Genomic DNA, 8,904 nt, shown 5'->3' with positions numbered 1-8,904 from the left:
TATAAATTGAATATTCCCTTGCAGTGTTGGAAACAGAAGTGCAGCCCTTGCAGAACACCACCTCTGTGGAAGCAGAAGGTGGAAGGGCAATGGACAAAACAATGAAATGGTAAGCTCAGTTACACAAGGGCAAGGACTTAAAATAAGGAACCTGTGGGGTTTTTTCTAAGTGGAAAAGTCCTGCATTTGAACGGACCCACACAGATTTTGCTCCATCTCTTCATTGCCTGTGTCATTACAGAAAGCCACAACAGGCTCCAAACTCAGGCCATAGCTACACAGCTCACCTGGAAGGCTGAGGAATTCCTTTTATGTCCCTTGCATATTTCAAAGCCATTAACATTAGAGATTATCATCTCCATTGTGCCACAGGCACATGTCAGGTAAATGACTGCACCGTGTCTGCGCAGAGAACACACAGCTTTGGGCAGTCACTGGGGTGCCCCTGAGTGCTGTCCAGCTCCTTTTTTTTTTAAGCACTACAGACCATGAATATTTGATGCCATAACTCTCTAAATTCTTATGAACAGCAAAATGAGATTGCTAATGGCGATGTTCCTTGTCATGGAATTACGATTTTTGTTCCTCTTACATTTTAATTATTTTACATTTTAATATCTGCTATAAGACTGCTGGATGGTACTGGAAGTCAAAGCTGAGGAATGACAGTCAAAATCCCACACATTATTCTAGAAGCACTAGAATTTTATATTTTGATAACTGTGATCTCCATGTGAGGACTGCTACACCAAACAGTGTGAAGAAAACTCTGTGACAGGCAGGCCCACTGCCTTTGCTGAAAGCTGTGTCAGTGCCAGCTACTTTCTGAATGACATGTACAGAGGCTTTCAACTTTTTGATGTTTTTCAGATGCTGTCAGTAGCTGAAAGCTTCATTCAGCATGACCCTGTGCTCCAACACTCTACTGAGTTCAGTGGTTTGGGTGCAACCTCAGCTGACCAACTATAACAGTCTTGCTGAATTTTATGATGGATTCCAAACAAAAATCAGTTTTTTCCACGTAAAAGTGTCTCATCATGAGGAGACATGCAAATAAGTAAATAAAAAGTCAATTTATTTGTTTCAAAGAAATAGTCTGTAGAGTTCTATGAGCATGTGAAGAACAGAAAATCACCGTAAGCCTGGCACGTCCAAATATCAGAGGTACAGTGCATAAATTACACAGTTAATCTGTCTTTGTACAGTAAGTGGGTTTAATATGGGTTGTGCAGTTCATCTGGGCAACATGTGCCCAGAAGGTTTAACAATGTGGAAGTACTGCAGACTTTGTAGAGTTGATCTGCAATGCACATGAATGTGTCTAGAATTTCCAGATATCCAGCAGCCCAGGCAGAGTTGCTATTCTGGTGAGACTGTTCCAGACAATTGTCAGCCTTCTCCAATTTGTCCCCAGCAAAACTGCCAGGAATGTAAAAGGACATGTCTGGTAAAAGCTAGATATATGGTAGGTAAGGAAAAAAAAAAAATTCCAATCATATATATCAAATTTTATTGACCTTACACCAGTGCCTCAGACTAAGTCACCTCCTTAAGACCTATGAGAAATAACACAATAACCTAATGTGTTAAATGTATGCCAAATAAATAAATTAAATAAATTAAATAAAAAGCCACATTAAAAACCAAGCAACCAACCCCAGTTCTACATATAGTTCCTAAGCAGAAATACATGGCACCATTGTCAGATTGGGAAGAACAGGATAAACCATTTCAGTGTGTGTGACTCACATGTTAACCTGAAGAAGTGTACATGCACTAGGTATCTGAGAACTGCATTTGTTCTGCATACAGCTGTGACCCTTTTTCAATATTCTTTCTCCTTCAGAACTGAAGTCACTCACTCCAGCTGTGAGCAGAAAGTTCCTGAGAAATCAGGTGAGCACAGCAAAGCAGGTTACTTGAAGGCAACATGTTCTGGGCCAGTAACCCCATTCATTCACCCAGGACTCCTTTTCCATCAGACACTGTCTAGTGTTACTGGACTTGGTATTGATTGCCAGGGAACTTTGACATTTGGTTGCTGTTGTTTGATGAAAGCAGCTAATTGGAGTGCTTCCTCTGAGGAAAACCTTTTACATATATGGAGTCCTTTGTATCTGTGCATATGTAGGTGATACATTCTGAAACCGACATAAAGGAAAGCTGTTTACATGTAGCATAAATGTAACTAACTGCTCTTGCTTTGCTAAACATTCACTCATAACTTGCAATTCAATCCCATCACCTGTAACAAAATACTCGAGACAACTGTAAACTAAATGTCAGTCCTCTTTCTTCTCAGAGAAGATGCTTTTTTCACTCAGCAGAATTAACCAACTTACCTTACTTTAAAAATACTTTTTTTTCTTTTTTGGAAAATACCCAGAGGCTTGGGTTTTTAAAGCAGTCTTACAGAACCTCAATTGAAAATAATATGAAGTGATTCAAATGGAAATGACTGAAAAGTGGAATATAAATCCTGATATAAGACTTCAGATGTTTTTACATAGAAAGATTTTTTTAACCCTGGTACTTATCCATGTTATACAGATAAATGAACGAGCAGAATCAGAGACCAACAGTAAAGCACAAAAAAAAATATTTCTATACTGTGCATGAAATTGAAAACAAATCATATGCTACAGCATAGTTTCTTAAAACATCTTTTTCCAAAGTCAACAGCTTCTTGGTAACATAATTTAGGTGATGAGCATGCTTGTATAAATGCCATGTGGGCCACAAACTATGTACTCCACCAATAGAAACTGCTGTCCCAACTTATCCCATCTTCCTCTGTCCCCCCATTTTCATTTTTTTCCAGTGCAATAATTGCAACAGGACTTACTCCAAAATTCTCCACAACTCCTTTTCAAAAAATACATAGGAGTTTGTACTGAAAGCATCTCCCAACAAACAGGAGATTTTTTGCGGATTATGTTGCCACCCCCTCTCCCCACCTGCCCTTTCTCTTCTCTTTATTTTTTGTTGCTTATGAGATGGATGGTTATTATCAGTTTATTATTACTGCTTTTCCACAGACTTTCTCAAATGTCAAGTGAATTTGATCTGGAGTTCAGGCCCATAATTACACTGGACCAACTCCAGGAACTCGTAAATAAATCGGTGGTGGCTACTATGGTTGCCAGAGCTCTGTCATTCTGCTCTTCTGAGGGTGGACAGAGGCTTTGGCTCTTTTCTAAAATTCTACACTTGCTACAGAGTTTTTCACACCTTATTTTAAAAGACCCTAGGCTTTCTCACTCTAGTTTGGCATAGTTTTACCACAGGCACAGAAAGCTACTAGCCTGCCACACTGTTGAATATGTTCATTCAGAAAAGCAGCTGAAACGGGGATTGTTACTTTTTAAAGGTTTTTTTTGCTTTCTCTATATGTGGGAACCTCACAGGAACAGCCATTATTTCTGTCTCTCTGCTCTGGCCTCTTTGTTGACATTAATAGTTTACACTGGGCTCTACAGTGAGACACGTCTTTGTCACAGTGTATCGACTGTGCTCAGCCACAGAGGTCAGCTCCAAAGCTTGGCAAGAAAGTCCCTCAAGTGCAGAGACGTCTGGATTCAAGATCATGGGTTTAAAAGGAGCGGGCACAGCATTCATTCACAGTCCTGGCTGACTGAAGTCTGAGAAGTTTACTAGTGATTTTAAATGTTACTTTCAAGCCTGTTTCTAATCATGTCAATGCACATACAGCACAGCATCTGGTTACAGAACTGAATCTCCAACCAGTGCAGGCTTGAACTGAAAATTCTACAGATATTTCTCTTCTGATATCTTTGACACTTTTTTCCTGAAAAAACTTCAAAGAAACTCCTGAAGCACATCATGAGAGTTGATTCAGGATATGCAACTATTCAGAACATGGTTCCTCTCCTTCAACCTCACCTGCAATTAGAATTAGTCCCCCATCTGCCATTCAGTGATGCAGATGGCAGCGCAGATCACAATTTGCACAACTTGATCTACAGTGGGTTTTAACCAGAAGCTAAAATAATTTCTGAAATCAGAACTAATCCTGAGTGCAGACAAGGCCTCAGACTGCCAACTACTTCCAAATGTTTTTAAGATGTGAATACTTGTATGCTGCCAATGAGACCAAGATAACCAATTCTTTTCACATGGGTCACTCCAAGGCCAGCAAATGGTAACAGCATCTCCCCGGTGCTACTCTGGCTCACAGACACACCAGTCACATAAAGGTGAAAGTTGCTGGACTCCTTTACTGAGTTGAGTCATTGTGTCTTCTGCAGAGCACTTTTCAAAACAAAGCAAAATACTTTATGGAGTGAAAAACACTGAATTATTTGCAAAAAAATGTCATTTCTTTTCTATATCCCTCCCCAGGGAGTCCATTGTTCAAATAAGTATTTGCTTGTGCCCCAAAGTACAGATGTTTTTGACTCTCGTCATAAATCAAACATGCTTATGTCTAACACATTAAAAAAGAGTAGAAAATAGCAGACATGGATTAAGATGGTTGGCCTGACCCAAATTACAGTTCTTCAATACTCTTAATTTTTTGCTGATTCTTCTGGGAACAAAAGATTAGACAATATCATTGTGCCTCCCTCTCCTCCCTTGGAATTAAAATCAATCTTTTACTCCTTTTGAAATGTAAATTTGAAATAATCATGTATCTGGATCATGGATTAAATTTGCAGGAGAAAAGTCTCTGGCAGAAGATGGCAGGGACCATGCCTAAAGCTAAATCCAGACACACAAATCAGCTCTGAGCTAGGGTGAAAACAGAGTTCTGGTTAAATGGGTTGCAGGTTTTCAGTTGCAAAAGTTCCATCAGGAAACCATTCTGATATTTGAAAACAAGTAAGAACAGCCTCATGGTCACTTACAAGAAAAACAAATTTAGCATTCCAATTACTTTTTTCTCCCTTCAGACAACTCCCTCACGCCTGTTTTAAAGGGCATTTTTTTTCAGAATCAGAATTCCATCTCCAAACCTTGACAATTCCAGTGATATGGTGCTGCCTCTTTTTTTCATAAGAAAAGACAAGGCCTTTGATAGTTTCAAACAGGGATGTTGAACATCAGGGCAAATTGTCTTGAAAGACAGCAGGATAAACCATATTTTCAAGGTCAGTTTTTAAATCCATGGCTTTTAACCTTACTATGATTTATGTTTGACCTCCTTTTTACAGTAGCTTTCTTCCTTCTCTCCTTTAGACTGAAAGGACATGTCTATGCTTTCTACTTGATGTGGGTTTCACATATCTGCACAAAGTAATTCATAACCACTTGGCACAAGGCATATGCCCACACCACATCATTATCCTGCAATTAAGAGAATTCTCCCTGCCACAAAGCTATAAAGCCCAGTGATGTTTCAAGCTAAGCCCTCAATATTCATTCTGAATTCAGCTAGGACACAAAGCTGCTGTAGTGCTGCAGACAGGGAGATTTTATAGTGTGCCTTTTGAAATACTTGTTGAGTGTCAATTGGAAATTTTTTAGGTTTCCCTCATCTCAGCATGTTTCCACACCTTAAGATTTTCTCCTGCTTCTCTGCACAGAGTTCACAGATATAGAGATGATAGCTTTTTTCTGCCACTGAATGGAACAAAAGTATGTATTGTGTTTGGTTCCATGTGTTCTCTACCTAAGCTGTCAGGTTTAACATATTCTTCAAATGATTCCTCTTTGATTATTCTCTCTGTGTTGTTGGTCAGGTTGCAGGTTGCTTTGTAAGACTTGATCAAGCAGGGCTTGAAATATCCGTGTGATTCACCTACAAAATCTTTGGTTAAAGTAAAAGATTGAAGTAAAAGGGAGATAAAAAGATTATACCTTCCAGGATGTTTAATATCAGACAATTTCAATGCTGTGTTTCCCTTTTACTGTGTGGACAAACACCTTTGCTGCACCAGAGGTGAGGTCTACAACGTTTTATTTGTATTTCCTCCACCTTCCTAACGGTGTCTTGATTTTAAATAAGTACATCCGAGGGGGAAAAAAATAGTTTCATCCTTTAAATAAAATGTTGTGATGACTTTCCAGCTTCTTCCTCATTTGGCCTCAGCAGTAGGAAAAGAGCAGGACATTCATCGACTTGCTCCTTTAGATAGCCTTCTCCCCAAGGTCTTCCAGGATCTGCTGCAGCCCAGCAGGAGCAAACTCTTCCATCAGGTTGAGACAGCCTGGAAAGGTCGTGCAAGTTAACAAAGAGAATAGTTGTGTGTCTCTAAATGTACACTACAGAGAAACACAGTCCAGAAACGCTGCTAATGCAGGAGCTGCCCATAAACGTACGCACGAGTGACGCTGCCGAGCCCTCCCAGCCCTTTGCTGCACTGGAGCTCCCTCGTTGGGCCTGGTCTCCTTTAAATAATTAAAGATTCTATTGGCCAGGCTCAGTGAAAGGGACCCAAAAATTTTGTTCCCCGCCGCGCCGAGCGCGGCTCCTTTAAAGCGCGGAGCGGCCCCCGCCGGAGCGCGTCGGGCCTCGTCCCGTCCCGTCCCGTCCCGTCCCGTCCGGTGCGGTCCGGTGCGGTCCGGTCCGGTCCGGTCCGGTCGGTGCCGCGGGGGCCACGAGCGCCGCACGGCCGCACCGCTCCCGGGCCGCTCCCGGGGCCGCCGAGCCCGGCCCGCCCCGCCCGGCCCCGCCCCTCCGGCAGGAGGTGGCCGCCCCCCGCCCCCCGCGGCCGCGCCGCTCCCCCGCCCCGCTCCGCCCCGCCGACCGGCCGGAGGCGCGGACGGACGGAAGGACGGACGGACGGACTGACTGACGAGGCCGCCGGAGGCAGCGGCTGCCCCCGAGCCGCCGGGTGCGAGGTGAGTGGCGGCGGCCGCGCTCTCGCCCCGCTCCCCGCGGGAGGGGAACCGCGCGGGCGCTGCCCCCGGGCACGGCCGCTGCCGCCGTGGCAGAGGCGCCGCGGGCTCCCCGCGCGCCCGGGCAGCGCCTCGGGTCGCGGAGGTGCCGCGCGAAACTTGCCCGCTGTTCCCGCCGGGGCCGCGCTGTCACTCCGGGTCGGGGCTCTCCCGGCGCGGCAGCCTGGGAGGATGCGGGGCTCGCCCCGCACTCCCCGCACGCCGCGGAGCACCTGCTCCCGGGCCGGGCTGCAGCCGGGGCCGCCGGCGGCGCGGGGCTCTGCGGGGACGGCTGCGCGCCCGCGGGAGCAGCGAGCGGGGGGCGCGGCGCAGGGTCCGCTCCCGGTGCCGCCCGCGGCGCAGGGGCCGCATCGCAGCGGGGCTGAGAAATGTTTGAAGGAGTTTTGTCTCTCCTTTCAGCTGGAAAAGGAAAGGCATCGGCGGCGGCGGCAGCGTGCACGTGTGATGTAAAGAAAGAGGGACTTTATGATGCTGGCTGCTTGGAGCTCAGTAGGATACCGGGAAAGGCTGACAGAATCAACAGGGCGCTTGTTGAGTGGTGCACAGAACCGCTTCGGCCCAGAGCCCCCTAGCTGGTTAGGAGACACTGAGTACTCACCTTGGCTTAAATGGGTCAGCAGTGGAGTTCCAGCTTGCCCCGACTCGTCCAAACTCTAGAAAGCAATATGACGTTTAGAAAGGGGGGAAACAATGAGGTATTGTGATTAATAGGAGAAAATTGAGTAGGGTATGCTGATAAGTTATCAGCGCAGTTCTTGTAGGGTTTTTACATAGAGCATGGATACCCAGTGCTGCAGAGCTGACTACTTAATTACACCTTTGCATCCATTCTACTAATAAGACTTCTTGAAGTCTGATGGATCATGATCATGGATTATGACTCTTTGTTAAGAGAGACTTAAGCGGTCTTTCAAAGACTGAGTGTACTCGAGTTTATTACTTGGCAGGGGGCAGCAGCATGAAGCCTGGGAATGAAAGTAGGAAGTGAATGTTACTCACTTAGTTTTGATATTGTGTCTTCAATGGTTGTAAGTGTCATCTTAGACTGATCCTAGCTCAGATAGCATCTCATGTGCTGAAAGACATTACTCTTGTCCTGGTTGGTACCTGGTTCTTCTGGCTGTGCAAGCACTCCCCCTGGTATGGAATATGTTCTGAACAAGTCTCGTTATTTTTATAATGGGTAAATGTGTTTCTGGAAGAGTAAACCAAACTGTATCATACTGAAGAATGTTCTAAGCTTTAATTAATTAAAGCTTAATTAATTAAGATTAATACCTTAATCTCTTGCGTTCAGAATTAAAGCAGCAGCCACCAGAAAACTGATACCACTCTTGACTGATTCACGTGGCTAATGAGGTTTATGACAACAGACCTGTGTGCAGTGTTACTACATTGAGGTGTCAATACCTCAGACCTGAAAGTGCAGCTCGAGATGAGGATGTGCTGTCCACTGGCTCTCTCGGCTGACCTGTGTAACCAGCAGTGGCAGAGGTCCAGCCTGAGTTTTCAGAGAAACAGTCCTGGTTTCTTTATGGTCTTTTTGGAGCCTTCACGAGATAGAAGTGCTTGTTCTGGAAACTAGGAAGGAATAGTGGTGATGTGCTCAGCTCCTGAAATACAGGCCTGACATTTGTTCCAGCCAAGAGATGTTCTTCCCTGGTGGGGCATTGAGAAGCTTGAGATGTCATCCTCTTTTCCTCTGCCCCCTGAGGCTGCAATAAAAGGGTGTTGGCCTGGTCCTTAAATGCATCTGGCCGTATGTAATGGCATGGTGAGATGAACTAGAGTAGAGTGCTCTGTTTCAGTTCTGCTTTGTTTACCTGTCTGAAGGCTTTGTTAGATGTTACGGTATTAAGTGAGATGCAGTTAAAATTCTTATTTGCTATCCTGATAGGAAATATGCTTCAGCTTTCACTTGAAAGTAGTTGAGCATTAACTGTAATGCTTAAAGAGCTTTTTCCTAGCATGGCTGTGCATGCATGGCCTGTAAGTTTATCTGGACATATCATTATTAACCTCCCTGATACAGGCAGGACCAAA

At 44.6% G+C, this 8,904-nt stretch overlaps 1 long non-coding RNA gene across 1 annotated transcript; it reads right to left on the bottom strand.

Moving 5' to 3' along the window:
• Positions 1 to 5,903: 5,903 nt before the first annotated feature.
• LOC138105620 (uncharacterized) lies at positions 5,904 to 6,596 on the bottom strand. Its single transcript, XR_011148575.1, has 2 exons — positions 6,283 to 6,596; positions 5,904 to 6,170 (listed from the first exon to the last, which is right to left on the bottom strand). It is a non-coding gene; the product is annotated as an uncharacterized lncRNA (long non-coding RNA).
• Positions 6,597 to 8,904: the final 2,308 nt, after the last annotated feature.

This window comes from Aphelocoma coerulescens, chromosome 2 (genome assembly GCF_041296385.1).
Source record: "Aphelocoma coerulescens isolate FSJ_1873_10779 chromosome 2, UR_Acoe_1.0, whole genome shotgun sequence".
In the NCBI taxonomy this organism is placed as follows: Eukaryota; Metazoa; Chordata; class Aves; order Passeriformes; family Corvidae; genus Aphelocoma; species Aphelocoma coerulescens.
The sequence above is the reverse complement of the archived record's forward strand: the minus strand, read 5'-3'. Positions and strand labels throughout refer to the sequence as shown.